This window comes from Capra hircus, chromosome 18 (assembly GCF_001704415.2).
Source record: "Capra hircus breed San Clemente chromosome 18, ASM170441v1, whole genome shotgun sequence".
Lineage (NCBI taxonomy): Eukaryota > Metazoa > Chordata > Mammalia > Artiodactyla > Bovidae > Capra > Capra hircus.
Window position 1 is genome coordinate 41,472,981 of NC_030825.1, and position 15,946 is coordinate 41,488,926.

Genomic DNA, 15,946 nt, shown 5'->3' on the forward strand with positions numbered 1-15,946 from the left:
CTGCTGTTTGCTTTCAGGAGCTTGCTCTGGTGGCTGCATATAGATGACTGAGTTGGGAGAGTGTCCGGGAAGACTCCTGCTACCCCTGAGGTCCTCAAGGGGTGGGCATGGCTTCTGTAAGGCCATATCTGCCTACCACAGTAGATGGCAGAAGGCATGCCTTGGCTGCCCTCAACTTATCCCAAAGGGCTGGCCCATGCCCTGTTCTGCAGGATTCTCTGATGATAACAGATGGTGCTCTTGGAAGCAAAGTAAAATCCCTGGGCAGAATGCTTGCCCTGGGTCAGCACATAAGGTGGAGCAGCGATCGGCCGCAGCCTCTGAAGCGTGGAGAGGAATGTACCTGAGGAGTCAGGACCTCCGGAGAGGGAAAATGTGGGTCCAGGAAGGGAAGGCACCACCTTTGGAGACCCCATCTCTGACTCCTTTCGGTTTTGTTTCCCTAAAGAGACAACCTCATCAGCCTGACTTGGGTCAAGGGTCAGGCCAGGTCCTGGCTCCACCCTGCTTCACACCCCATCCGTCACCGCCCATCCCCCACCACTGTTCTTAGAAGGGGCCTGCTGCCCAGCCAGGCCGCAGGGGTCTGTACCTTCCTCACCCGTCTCCCCAGCAGCAGGTGTCGTCCAAGACTCGAGCTGCCCTCAGTCAGGGTCACACAGCTGACCCTTGCCCTTGGCCACCAGTGGAGGAAGAGGTCAGGAGCTCTCAGGCCGAATTAGTGCCTGCTGCTTGTGGATGTTCTCTCCCCAGGATGATGCCTTAAGTCTGGCTGCAGGGCTGGGTCTGCTGGGCCTCATCCAGGCCTTCGCGCTCTCTCCTGGGGCTTCACTTACAGGCCTGGCAAGGGCACAAGAGCCAACGGTCCTGCCAGCCAAGTGCTCCAGTTCATCACCCAGGAATCTTTCCCCTTAGCTGAGCATGGACTCCGTGTCCTTGCCAGCAGCTAAGGATGCTAATAGGCTTTGAGCCCTGGGAGGCCCTGCCCTGCCCCTCCTCCTCAGAGGGGCAAGATGGATGAGGGTCTGAGGACCAGGCCCATGCATTTGAGAGGGCTTGGGGCCCCCACCACATTAGTGTTGTCCGAAGCGCCCTTGCTGTAAGCAGCCCGGGTGGAAGTCGCTCCAGGTGGAAAGTGAACTTGCAGTGGTGACCTCAGGGCATTTTGGGACTGACACCCCTAGGTGCCATGTTCCTGCAGTACTCAGCTATTAGGGGAGGCCTCCTCAGGTGGTGAGCCTGTGCCCTCTACCTGTAAGTTTTGGCTGTTGGGATTTTTAGAGCTGAGTTTTCTTGAATAGGGCCCACTGCATGTGTGCTGATAACATTTGGGTGCTCTCTGCCACAGGCAGGCAAGGGATTGACAAGACCCAAGGAATATTATCTCTCGTTGATGATGATGATGGTGGGTACTGGTGCTGATGGGAGCTGGGCTGCCACTTACTGAGACCCACCTGTGCACTGGTTCCAGGGAAGCAGACCCAATTACACAAGGCTATCCTAAGGTCCCAGGACAGCTGTGTGGTCATGGAGGGCTTCCTGGAGGAGGTGGTGTTTGGTTGAACCTCAGAGATGGGCAGGACTTTATCAGAGACGGTGGTAGTCCCCATTAGGTCTAGGAGTCTGGGTCTTTTTGTTAACCATACCCTCGTCCCTGGCATTAAGCATTTGTTGATTGAATAAATGAATCAAGTAAGAAATGGGCTGGGGCGTTGGGGCAGAGGGGATGACAAGGAAATGGGAATTGGGTCTCACTCCTGGAGCCTCCAGTCAAGCTCTGGGTGAGAACCTTGGCACCTTTCTGGAGGATTGAGGACTAGCCCAGTGTCCCCCAGGACTAGCCCAGTGTCCCCCTAGACACTGACTGTTGCCCTCTCAGGAAGGGCAGGAAGTGCTCACCCACCCCTACCCAGGCAGAACTTTCTGGAAAGCTGTCATCACACCTGTTTGTAGAGGTCCAGTGGCTCCACTAGGGGTGTCATCCAGGTTGGCATCAGAGGATTTCTGGCGGCCTGGTCTTTCTCCTGCCCCAGCCTGTTCCCTGGGACACAGACAGAAAGAGGCTGCAGGGGAGGCCAGGGCCTCTCTTGGCTTCAGCTGCTGGGCAGGGTGTGAGTGAGTGGGAGGTTGACCCAGTTCTCAGCCAGAACCCAGGGTCTCTCAGGCCACGCTCGCAAAGCAAAGCAGTCACTTCCGCTGGCCCACCTCTGTCCCAGGCCTGCAGGAAGTGGCCTTTCTGAGGGCTGCAGGCCGGGCAGGGCCCCGGTTGTGTCGGGCTTTTCCCATCTGATCAGCAGGCTCTCTGGGTTCCCCAAGCCTCCCTCCTCAGAGCCTGTGGGCTGGCCCTGCCTCTCCCGGTACCTGGACCGTCATCTGTGAAGGGTTCCCACCCTCCCCATGCCCGCCCTGCCTCAGCCCTGAGCAGATTCAGTGGGGCCTGTGCTCAGAGGGCAGAACATAGGGCCAGAGGTGAGGGGGAGGGGTCTCTCTCACCAAGCCCAGCAGAGCCAGGCTCTGGGCTTCTTGGGGCTTGCTGGCTCTGTGCCCACCATTCCACCTCCACCCGTGGACTTAGCTCCCCTGTGAACCCCCGGTGCAGCTGCACCTCCACTCTGCTGCCTTCCTGGGATGCCCCGGGTCAGCATGGCTGTCCCATTTGTGCTCCCAGAGCACCTGCAGCCCTGCTCCAGCTTCCCCACCCTCCAGGAGGTGCCTGTGTGGGCTTGTGCCCATCAGAGCCAGTCCTCAAGCCTGAGCCACTCAAGGTCAGGGGCAGCTCAGTCATCATTCATCTGTGGCCCCCCCACAGTTCCCAGCCCGGGCCCTGTGCCACTGCCCATTCCGAGAAGAGATGCTTCTCTTCTAGGAGGAGATGGCCTTGACCTCTCCTAGCTCCTGGGGGCCATTGGCAGGATGCTGGGTTTGCAGGGACAGCCCCTGTGGCCACAGCCGCCCCCATCAGCTTTGTGTAACCTGCTTGTCTGGCCTCCATTGGCACCTGCGCTCAGGCCTTCTAGCCAGACACCGAGGTGTCTCCGGGCCCTTCCCTTGCCTGTCTCCTACCCTCCTATGCCCATCCAGGCAACCCAGGTCCAAACTGGGGGCTGGGGGGCGGCCTTTGATGCTCCAAGGCACTGAAGGAGCTTCCTTAGAACCACGGAGGGAGCAGTTCCCACGAGGCCATGGGGGTGAGTGTGGGCCAGGCTGTGCCCTCTCCCTCACACCCACCCACCCCTTGTCCTGCCTCCCACTTCCCCCCTTCTGGGCTCCCCATCTCAAAACCTCAGGCTGGCTTTGGCTCAATCTAGAAGGGAGGAACAGGCAGTGAGGACCCGGGAAGGAGAGGAGAGTGAAGCCCACAGGAGGCTCTCAGAGCTCTTCCCTCTCCCTTCTCAGGCCCTGGGGGCAGGCGTATCCCCAGTACTCAGGAATCAGGGTAAAAGCCTCATGAGAAGCCACGGCCAAGCAGTGTCCTGAGTCCTCCAGATCCTATCTCCTGATGGCTGCCCCACACCACGGAGCCCAGCTCTTACTAGAATGTTCCAATGTAAAGACAGAAAGGCAGGCTGGTAGGCGGGGGCAGGGGGGTGGGGGCGGGGAGGACAGAGCGAGGGCAGACCAAGCCAGATGTTTCTGGGCAAAAACAAGAGGAAACTTCAATCCTTGGAATGTCAGCTTAGGGATCCTGCCAGATATTCTGACCCCGAAGAAGAGGCTTCCCAGAGACTAGTTCCTGCCCACTGTGGCTCCCAAGCGGGGTGGTTGGGGGTTGGGGAGGCAATGGGTGTCAGAGGCCACCCATCCTTGCTGTCCATTCTTTCTCAGTGCCGGGGGTCCTCTAGATGCCCACAGCAATGCCCAGGGCTGTGGAAATCAGCGGTTCCAGGATTCTGGAACACACACACGGATTTTATGCAGTTTGCAAATTACCAACATTCTAAAATGCCAAATGCCTTCCTTGGTATCCCAACCAAGTCTCAGCCCGCACCCAGGAAGGGGAGAAACGAGTCAGCCCTGGGCCAGGACCAGCCACTAGCTGACACGTTCTTTCCCAAGACCTGAACTGGAATAGAAGTCAGAGTTGAAACAAAGGCACTCAGTGGGGGTGGGTGGGGCCTGAGGGCCACAGCAGAGGCAGGGCTCACAGGGGGCCCAGCCCTGGGTGGGGCTGGGGTGCAGATCATCACCCCAGGAGAGGCCCAGTCTCCTCAATGCTTTCTTTTCTGCACTCATGCTGTGTCCTCACTTGGATCATCAGTTTGCTCACTGCTCCCTACCCCCGACTGCTGGAGCAAGTTCATGGGGTGGTGGGCACCTGTGGCTCACCTGAGTGCATGTTCCTTCTGTGGGTGGTCACTCTCTGGTATTCCTTGGTGTGAAATAATACAAAAATTACATATTGGTCTCTGTCCCCGGTTCCTGGCACAGAACTCCTAAAACCTTTGTAATTTCCCAAGTGATAAGAGCACTAAGAGAAGCATTTCTGAAACAGGTGCTAGGAAGGTGATGGACCAGGAAAGGCATCTGAGCTCCGCCTCTTTTTGCACTCATCACTTCCTCGGGCTGTTCTTTATTAAATCCTTTATAATAAACCAACAGACGAGTATTTTCCTGAATTTAGTGAGCTGTTCTAGCAAATTATCAAACCCAAGGGGGAGGGTCAGAGAAACTTCCATTGATAGCCAGTCTGTCCGAAGCACAGGTGACAACTTGGGACTTGGGGTTGGCATCTGAACTGGGGACAGCCTTCGGGACTGAGCCCTTCACCTGTAAGGTCTGCACAAACATCAGTTAGTGCTAGAACAGAACTGAGTCATAGGACCTCCCGTTGGTGTGGCAGAGAATTACTCGGTGCGATGTGTGGGAACCCCTGCACATCTGGTGTCAAAAATGCACGTGTTGAATTAGCGTGAGAGTAAAGAAATCTGTGGTTTCCCCTTGCCCCTGGGGAAGCCCTATTCCTTACCTTCAGCCACACATTTTGGTACAGCTGACTCACTCACATCTTGGCTCTAGAAACAGGTATAGTTGGAGGGTCTGGACAACCAGTGCAACCGTGGAACTAAGTAAGGGGACCTACTGAGAGTTTCGAGGGTCCACGGCCACATCTTCTGCCTTTGCAGAGAGCAGAGTGGTCCGGAGTCATGTGACAGGGGGTCTCAGCCCAAGAGAAGAGGACCAAGCAGTCTAGGGAAAGGGGCTAGGTGAGGGTCTTGGGGCCCTGATTTACACCCAGTATGACGCTGTTGCCAAGACATTGTTCAGATTTCAATCCAATTAGGGAGAAATCCACTCAATGATGAATAGCTCCAAGATATGAAAACAGAACATTCACAGTGATTGTTTCCTTTATTCAAGTCAAAAACAAGGCAACATCTCAGGCAGTCTTGCTGTCTTGCAAGCTGATTATCACATGAGTGGGGGAACAAACATGATTCAGATGGAAATCTGATTTTGGGCAACAAAGCCTGTCCAGCCCTCCTCAGGTTAGGAGAGTAATGATGCAGAGACCAAGCTCTTCAAGGATGTATTTTGTGAAAGCACCATGTCTTCCAGGGTTAGGTCCAAGGCATTTTTGCACATTGACCTCCTCTCCAAAGGTCAAGGAGTGCACAGGTAGGGAAATCAACAAGTCTCCAGAGCATTACAAGAAGGAAATTAGCGTAGGGTCAGTATATAGATAGAGCAGATGTCTGGGTTACCACCCTGGGACTTCGGTTTCTTTTTTCTTTCTTTCTTCCTCCCTTTCTTTCTTGTTGATGTCTAATATCCCTTCAGAAAAGTGTACAAATTTCAAATGTGCAGCTCAGTGAGACCATGCACACTGTCACACACACACCTATTAACACCACCCAGGTGGAGATACAGAGCATCTCCAGCATCCAGAAGCCTCCCTCAGTCCCTCCCAACAGTACCTGCCTCCAAGGGTAACTGATGTTCTAATTTATGTCACCATAGATTTTTTTCCCATCTCTTTAAACTTCATTTGATGAAATCAAATTCATATTTTATGGCAAGACAAGAAAAATTAAAATATGAAAATGTTCTCTGCCCATTTGAGCCTCCTCCCTTTAATGTGAGTTTTGCATCTGGATTAACCAGACCACCTTAGGAGATAACATTCCTCCTTAATTTCATCAAGGGTCACAACTTTTTAGAAGATAATCTTCCTTCTTAATCTTGCAAGGGGCCATGATGACCCATTACCCTCTACTCACTTTGTCCTCAGGTCTGGATTGTGTCGATAATACCTCATTTAATGCCCTTTGTCTCAAAAATTTATGTAACTATGCTTTGATCTCTAACAAGCGGAAAAGTTCTTAGAGCTTTCTAAATGGCCGTTCTCGGTTTATAATCCTGTTTGGTTCAAATAAAACTTTCTTTCTTAGATTGACTGATTAATTTTTTGTCGACAATATAAATAGAATCACACTGCATATATCTTTTTGTTCAGGTTTCTCTGCTCAACATCGTGTCTGTGAAATTCCTCCCTATCATTGTGGGTGTTTGTGGTTGTTTTTCATTGCAGTATTCTACACTGCTGTAGAACTGTGGTGCTCAAGACTCTTGAGAGTCCTTTGGACAGCAAGGAGACCAAACCAGTCAATCCTAAAGGAAATCAACCCTGAATATTCACTGAAAGGACTGATGCCGACGCTGAAGCTCCAAAGCTTTGGCCACCTATGGAAAGAGTCGCTTCATTGGAAAAGACCCTGATGCTAGGAAAGACTGAAGGCAAAGGAGAAGTGGGCAGCAGAGGATGAGATGGTTAGATGGCATCAGCAACTCAATGGACATGAATTTGAGCAAACTCTGGGAGATAGCAAAGAACAGGGAAGCCTAGCATGCTATAATACATGGGGTATTATAAAAAGAGTTGGACATGGCTTAGTGACTGAAAAACAACACTGGGAACTCTCCACGATTGTTTATTCACTCTGTTGTTGGGCATTTGCAATTAGGGTTATCATGAATGAAGATTCATGACCAATCCTATCGATGTCTGTTGGTGCACATAAGCCCTCGTTTCTCTCAGACACGAACTAGGAGTGGTATTGCTGGGCCATGGGATAGATGTATGTATCTAGCAGATGCTACCCAGCAGCTTTTGGCAGGAGGCAAACCACCAGCAGTAGATCAGAGTTCCGGTTGCTCCACATTTTTACCAGCAGTTGGTGTTGTCTGTCTTTCCCACTGCAATCCTTCTGGAAGATTACTTGCACGCAGGCCTCAGACACTGTCCTGACATTAGAGCCAGCATCCCCAGGTACACGGGAGGCAGCCTTTTCTCTCACCCTAAGGTGGAGGGGGTGTGTGAGATGGACACGGTGTGGGAGTTAGGTCTGGTCTGCAAAATGTCTGCATATGGGATGCAAAATGAAATAGGAGGAAATCTGCCTGCTAGCTTTTAAATTTTTATCTGTTCATTCAGCAAGTATTGATTGAGAACCTATAAGCACTGGGAATACAGCTGTGAACAAATTGGACAAAAAGCCCCCCCATTCCCAGAGTTCATCCTCCAGTGAAGAGACAAACACAACTTTTAAGTACATTACACTCTATCTCTGGTATCTTTTCCAGCACTAAGGTGATTTCCAGCCAAGAGGGGCCACACTCTTTGGAAATGCTCATGCCTGTTCCCTTGTTCATTCAGCTCTGCTAATGTACTTTTTCTTTTGTTTTTTGAAAAGATTATCTCAACACTCTTCTTGATATAGATCATCTTGGTGGGGGGTGGGGGAGGAACCTCTGTAATGGAGTAAATTCATAGGTACTGAGTGCTATAGACGATGATAGCACAGAGAAAGGGGCAATGCAGGGTAGGGCTGGGCAGCCACAGTTTCAGATCCAGTGGCCAGGTAGGGCTTCACTGAAAAGGTGGATTTGAGTCAAGACTTGAAGGAAATGAGGCAGATGTTCGGGAGAAGGAAGCAACAAGTGCAAATGCCTTGGGTTGGGAAGGTCCCTGGCCTGGTCCAGGAGCATGGAGGAAACCAGAGTGGCTGGGCCAGAGCCAGTGGCCAGAGATGAAGAGATGAAGGAGAAGAAGGGGTAAGGGGAAGGGAGGTGAAATAGGGGCCTGGAGGCACTGTAAAGACTGGCTGCTCTCTAGAGCTGGACAATGGGAGTCATGGGAAGGCTTTCAGCTGAGAAGTGGCACATGCTGACTCACTGGCTACAATAAGCCTGACTAAAGGGGTGGGGAGGGCAGCTGGGAGACCATCGAGGAGGGGGAGATGATGGTGGTCTGGTCCGGGGCCCAAGTGGAGGTGCTGAGAAGAGATTAAATTACAGATATATTTGAAGGAAGAACCAACACACAGAATTTGCTAATGGACTGGATATGGAATGTGAGAGAAAGAAAGACATCAAAGCATCTAGAGGCATAAAGCCTCTGGTTTCTGAGATCCAGAAGGCTGAAGGAGGAGCTGTTCATTGTTGTTGTTATTAGTTGTGGGTTTTTTGAGGAGTGGGGAATCTGGTATCGGGAACTCAGTTTCAGAATGTAAAGTTGGGCAGACTGCGTGGGCAGTTGTACTTAACGGACTAGATTGCAGGAAGAAACTCTGAACTCACGAACACTTGGGAATCTTCAGTGAGTGAGCAAGTTGTGCACAGGTTGAGAGCCATGAGGGAGTGATGTAGATAGAAAAGAAAAGGGGTAAGTGCAGATATGGCAGCAGTCTAAGTGACCGTTGATGCATGAATGGATAAAGATGTGGTGCACACATACAATGAGACACTACTCAGCCACGAGAAAGAGTGAGATCTTGCCATTTGCAACATCCAGCATGGATGGACTGTGAGGATAAAATGTTGAGTGAAAAAAGTTGGAAGGTGAAAGAAAAAAATCATATGGTATAATATCGCCCATATATAGAATCTAAAAACAAAAATGAAAAAAAAAACCCACACAAGACTCTGAAAACGAACAAATAAAAGAACAAAAACAAACTCGTAGACACAGGAAACATATTGGTGGTTTCCAGAGGGGAAGGGGGTTGAGGAGGTGAGCAAAATATGGATGAAGGGAGTCAAGTGTAAGGTGATGGATGGTAGCTAGACTTTTGGTGATGACCATTTTGTAATGAACACAGATGTTGAATATAATATTGTATACCTGAACCTTATATAATGCTATATACCAGTGTTACCAAGAAGGGGAGAGGTCAGGAAATGAACCTCAGACATTTCAGTGTTTACAAACCAGGACTGGGGGTGGAAGCAGCAAAGATCAAGAAAGAGCCACCAGGGAGGCCGGAGGAGGCCAGGAGAGTACAGGGTGAAGGAGGCCAAGTGGGGCAGGGGAAGGCCAATGGGGCCAAGGGCTGCTCAGGGGTCAGGTAAGATGAGGACCGCTGGGCTTGGTAACATAGAGGACAGTGATTGGCAGGAGATCGTTTAGTAGGCGGGTAGGAGCAGATGCCTGCTAGAATGAGAGGCAACAAACTGCTGATGGTGAGTGTGGACAACTCCTGTGAGGAATCCCACTGCAAAGAGAAAGAGAGAAATGGGGCAGTGGCTAGATGGGGCAGCAGGGCCAGAGAATACTTGCAACAGCTTTACTGAAATATAATTCACACCCCAGAAAAGACACTCCCCCTCTTTAAAGTATGCAATTCAGTAGTTTCAGTACATTCACCAGATTGTGCAACCGTCTCCATTACCTAGAGTCAGAACATTCTTGTCACCCCAAAAAGAAACCCCATGTTCATGAGCAGCCATTCCTCCCTTCCCCCAGCCCCGAAATCACTGTCCTATTTTCTGTCCCTGTGGAATTAACCTATTCCAGACCTTTCAAATAAACAGCTAGCTAGCTAGTGAAGTTGCTCAGTCGTGTCCAGCTGTTTGCGACCCAATGGATGTAGCCTGCCAGTCTCCTCCGTCCATGGGATTTTCCAGGCAGGAATGCTGGAGTGGGTTGCCATTGCCTTCTCGAGGGGAATCTTCCCAACCCAGGTATCGAACCCAGGTCTTGTGCACTGCAAGAAGATTCTTTACCATTTGCGCCATCAGGGAAGCCACTTCAATCATCAAATATGTCGTATTTTGTGACTGGCTGTTTCACATAGCATATTTTTTTTTTTTAAAGTTCATCCATGTATCATATATAAAATACATCATTATACACAAAATATTCTTTCATTGTATGCTATATACAATACATACGCCACATTTTATTTATCCATTCACCAAGTGATGAACATTTGGGGTGTTAACACTTTTTAGCTAATATAAAAAATGCTGCTAATAAACATTTATATACAAGTTTTTGTGCGGCCATGTTTTCAGTTCTCTTGGGTATATACCTAGGAGTGGAATTGCTGGAGCATATGATAACTTTATGTTTATATACTGAGGAATTCTCAAACTTTTCCAAAATGACTGTACCATTTTACATTCTCAGCAACAGCATATAAGGCTCGATTTCTTCCCAATCTCATCAGCATTTGTTATTGTCTTCTTTATTTTTGTTATCCGAGTAGGGGAGAAGTGGTATCTCACTGTGATTCTGAAGACTACTGATGTTGAGCATCTTCTCACATGCTTATTGGCCATTTGAATATCTTCTCTGGAGAAATTTCTGTTCAAATCCTTTACTCATTTTTAAATTGGGTTATTTGCCTTTTTATTGTTGAGTTGTGAGAGCTCTTTATATATTCTATTGATTCCTTCTGCAGCTCATGGGGTCGCTAAGAGTTGGACACGACTGAGCGATCATCTCACTGCAGCTTCTTCGTCTTTGGGTGTGGAGTATGTTTTTTGGGTAGGTTCTAACATCCTCTTGTCGATAGTGGTTCAACAGCTAGTTGCAAATTTGGTGCTCTCACGGAGGAGATGGGAGCACATCCTTCTTCTCTGCCATCTTGAACCTGAAGCTATATAGTCTAGATACTCATCCCCTGTCAGATACATGATTTGCAATTACATTCTCCCAATCTGTGGCTTGTGTTTTCTCTTTTTTGATGGTGCCCTTTTGTTAGGTAGTTAAAATAGGGAAAAGGAGTCCAGAATGGTAGCTAAAAGATAAGGAAGAGAAAAGCCCTCAAAATAGAACAAAGAAAGGACTGAGGACCTGAGTGAGGACCTCCTGGCTAACCCAGTTTACATAGGGCAGGCCCGGGGGAAAGAGAGAAAAAAAAGAACATACAAAAAGAGGAGCCAAAGGGCTGAGTCTCTCTCCCGCGTGCTGGGGCGCTCTTCTCTTCGCATCTTTGGGTTGACATGCCCTCACCCCTCGAGGATGGATTTTCCTGTTATTATCTAAATAAAATAGAGCTGTAACACTGATTTGTCTAAGAGCTATAACACGGTCCGTTCCAGACCTGAGAGCTATAACACTGTCTGTCCAAGACCTGAGAGCTGCGACACGCCGAGGGCTTTAATGTCCGTCACTCCAAATCTTCGTTGTGACGAGACAGAACCGAGGACTATACACTCGCCTGACACCTTGAAGCGCAGAAGTTTTTAATCTTAATGAATTCCCATTTATCTATTTTTTCTTTTGTCACTTATGATTTTGCATCTTATCTAAGAACCCATTGCCTAATCCAAGGTCATCAGAGTTATTCCTGTTTTCATCTGAGAGTTTCAGAGTTTTAGCTCCTCTGTTTAGGTGTATGATCCATTTTAAGTTAATGTTTTATATGGTAAAAGGTAGGGGGTTATCCAAGTTCATTTTTTTTTACATGTTGTCCCTACACCATTTAAGACAATTCTTTCCCACCAAATTTTCCTGGTATCCTTATTGAAATCTGTGTTGTTTATAATATGGAAGAAACCATTCACATGTGCCCACTGACGAGAAAGTTCTGTGCAGAGGGGGATGTGGTGATGAAGAGGACGGAGAATGACTGGACCAGTGCCCTCAGGAGGGAGGGGGTGGGATCCAGTGTCCAGCAGAGGGGCTGGCCTGAGTCAAGAACAAGGGCAGTTTGTAACACCAGGAGGAAAGGTGGGCACAGTCTGTAGGGAGTCAATATTCTCTTCTGGTTAATCCCTTTTCTCAAGGAAACAGGAACTGAGGTCATGACCTGAGGGATGACAGAGGAGGAAGTGTTGGCAGCTGAAAAGAGGCAGAGGGAGAGGAAGTGGATGGGAAAACACAGCGATGCTGAGTGAGACCAGCGGCGTGGGCAGGTGTTTTCTTTAGCCACATCCAGCTCGGCAGGTGCAGGCAGGCAGGGGGTAGAGATTCAGGGGTGCCATCCTCCGAGGCCTCTGAGGGCCACCTGCACCTGGGACAGAAGGTTAAGGCTGGTTCCTAGTGTCCGAAGATGTTCAGTTTCATCCAGGGGGGTCTACACCCACACACTGTTCAACTTGTCATCTCTAGGCAGGAGAAAAACGTGGCCCCTAAACCAGGTTAGAATTCAGGGATCCAGGAAGCCCCCCGTAAGCCCTCACCCACCCTGCTCCCCACCTGTCCCAGTCTGCTCTGTGTGCCGTGACAAAGCGCTGCAGGCTGGCAGCTTAGTCGTACCCATGTATCGCTCACGGTTGTGGAGGCTGGAAGCCCGAGATCAGGGTGCCGGCATGGCCAGGTTCTGGAGAGGGCTCTTGGCTTTTGGATGGCCCTCTCCTCTCGGTCTTCACACGGCAAAGAGAGAGACAGACAGAGAGGAAGCTCTCTGATGTTTCTTCTTGTAAGGACACTAATCCCATCATGGGGGATTGCTCCACCAGGGCCTCATCTAACTCTAATTACCTTACAAAGACTCCATTTCCAAATGCCATCACATTGGGGGTTAGGATTTCCACATATGAATTTGGGGGAGACACAATTCCATCCATAGCATCATCCAGCCTGACCCTGACCTCTAATGAGGACCCCAAACAAGTTCAGATGCTGAACTTCAGAACAGAGAAAGGACCGAAAGCGGTTGCTGGCCCTTACAGTGATGTGTCTGTATCACTGGCAACCCAGGTGGAAAAGAAACATCTTTCATCTTTTTGTTTTCTATTGTGTATCTTATGGAGTGGTGATGCCTGATGAGGTCCCCACTGGCCACACGTGACTTGACATGTGTCTTTTTGACAAATCTCAAAACACAGATTTGAGATGTGTTGTGTCACATCAACACGGAGTTTCAAAGAGATAACATCAAAAAATTGGAAAATATCTCAATAATCTTTTATATTGGTTATATTTGAAATGATAATATGCGGTTAAAGTATACTACTATTTATTACTTTTAAAAAATGTAGTTACTAGAAAATAAAATATATTTGTGGCTTGTATTATATTTCTACTGGACAGACCTTAGAGAAAAGACCCTATGTCTAAACAGCTCCCACGCAGCTGGCCCTCCTGCCTTGGTCAGTGGCAGATGGACCACCCTTCGGGGTTGTGCTCTGGAACCCTGTGCTCTGGTGGCACCTCCCCTCTGGAGGGGCAGCTCCACAGTGGGTTCGTGAGGTGGCCTTGAACTGTTGCTGGCAGCAACAGCCCCAGGGAGCTGGGCACCAGGCTGGTTCTTGTCTGGTTTCTCGACTGGTATCTAATTCGCATGTTTAAACACTAGACTCCCCTCAGGCACAAGATGCCCACACTCAGATTCTCCTGCACCTCTGCTGCTTCCTGTGAGCCACAACCCTGGGGCGCTGGAAGGCCTGGGATCATCGCCAGCACTAGTACAGCTTGTCTTTTTCTTTACTTCCCCCTAAGCACAGACATATGAAGTTGCTACAAGGCAAATAATGCATATGGAGAAATTCCACTGACTTTTATATACCCACCCCTAATTACTACTTATTAAAATTGCACTCATTTCACATGCTAGCACAGTAATGCACAAACTCCTTCAAGCTAGGCTTCAGTAGTACATGAACCAAGAACTTCCAGATATACAAGCTGGGTTTAGGAAAATTAGAGGAACCAGAGATCAAATTGCCAACATCCGTTGGATCATAAAGCAAGGGAATTCCAGAAAAAACATCTACTTCTTCTTCACTGACTACGCAAAAGCCTTTAGCTGTAGATTACAATAAACTGTGGAAAATTCTTAAAGAGATGGGAATACCACCTTACCTGTCTCCTGAGAAACCTGTAGGCAGTTCAAGAAGCAACAGAACATGGAACAATGGATTGGTTCAAAATTAGGAAAGGAGCACATCAAGGCTGTATATTGACATCCTGCTTATTTAACTTCTATGCAGAATATATCATGCAAAATACTGGGCTGAATGAACCACAAGCTGGACTCCAGATTGCCAGGAGAAATACGACAGTGACAGTGAAAGTCACTAGTCGTGTCTGACTCTTTGCGACCCCAGGACTACACAGTCAATGGAATTCTCCAGGCCAGAATACTAGGGTGGGTAGCCTTCTCCCTTCTCCAGGGGATCTTCCCAACCCAGGGATTGAATCCAGGTCTCCTGCATTGCAGCTGAATTCTTTACCAGCTGAGCCACAAGGGAAGCCCTGGAGAAATATCAAAACCTCAAATATGCAGATGATACCACTCTAATGGCAAAAAGTGAAGAGGAACTAAAGTGCCTCTTGAAGAGGGTGAAAGAGGAGAGTTAAAAAAACTGGCTTAAAACTCAACATTGAAAAAACTAAGATCATGGCATTCAGTCCCTTTACTTCATAGCAAATGGAAGGGGGAAATGTGGAAACAGTGACAGATTTTATTTTCTTGGGCTCCAAAATCACTGTGGATAGTGACTCCAGCCATGAAATTAAAAGACACTTGCTTCTTGGTAGGAAAGCTATGATAAACCTAGACAGCATATTAAAAAGCAAAGACATCACTTTGCTGACAAAGGTCCTTATAGTCAAAGCTATGGTTTTTCCAGTAGTCATGTAGGGATAGGAGAGCTGGACCATAAAGAAGGCTGAGTGCTTAAGAATTGGTGCTTTTGAATTGTGGTGCTGGAGAAGACTCTTGAGAGTCCCTTGGACTTCAAGGAGGTCAAATCAGTCAACCCTAAAGGAAATCAATCCTGAATATTCACTGGAAGGACTGTTGTGGAAGCTGAAGCTCCAATACTTTGGCCACCTGATGCAAAGAGCTAACTCATTGGAAAAGACCCTGATTCTGGGAAAGATTGAGGGCAGGAGAAGGGGATGACAGAGGATGAGAAGGTTGGATGGCATCATCAACTCAATGGACATGAATTTGAGCTAACTCTGGGAGATAATAAAGAACAGAGGAGCCCGGCACCCTGTAGTCCATGTGGTTGAAAAAAGTCGGACATGATTTAGCGACTGAACAATTTCATCATATTGCCCATGTACAGTTTATATTTCCCTGTTGTTCAACATTGGGATTGCTTTCCTTTTTTCTTGCTATCATAAACAGCACTGCTATGAATTTATCTTTTTGCCATGTGAATTATTTTATTGTAATGTTTTCCCTGAAGTGAAATTTGTGGGCTGGAAAGTATATACAGTTTTATGATACCTATGCCTTTTTTCCTTCAAATCACTCTCCCCAAAGACTGTATCACTGTGTATTTCCTCTGGTGGAGTGTATGTGTGTAGGTATATACATTGTTTACCCACAGTCCTGCCCATTCTGGGTTTGATCATTTGTATTCACTTATACTAATTAATTGGCATGTAATAGATATCTCCTAGATATTATCCTTGTATTTGCTTAATTCGAATGAGAGTAAAGTCCTCCCCTGAAAACCCACGAAAATTAAAGAAATAGCCACCACCTCAATAGTTGAGAAAAACACTTCTCAACGTCCTCCACTTGCCAGCATTTGTGGTACCATAGCTGCCTGAGCCTGCGACGCAGGGAGCCAGGCCAGAGCTTTGACTCCTGACCCACTGTTACTGAATGGTCCGAGAAGCCACCTCCGGCTAATAAAGTCATTTATCTCCTCCCAACAAGCTGAAAACACATCATACAGTCCCTTTCCCCTGTGTGGTTTAGATGAATCCTGGCATTGCTTAATTGCCATATGTTGATTGTTTGGGATTGAGAGACAT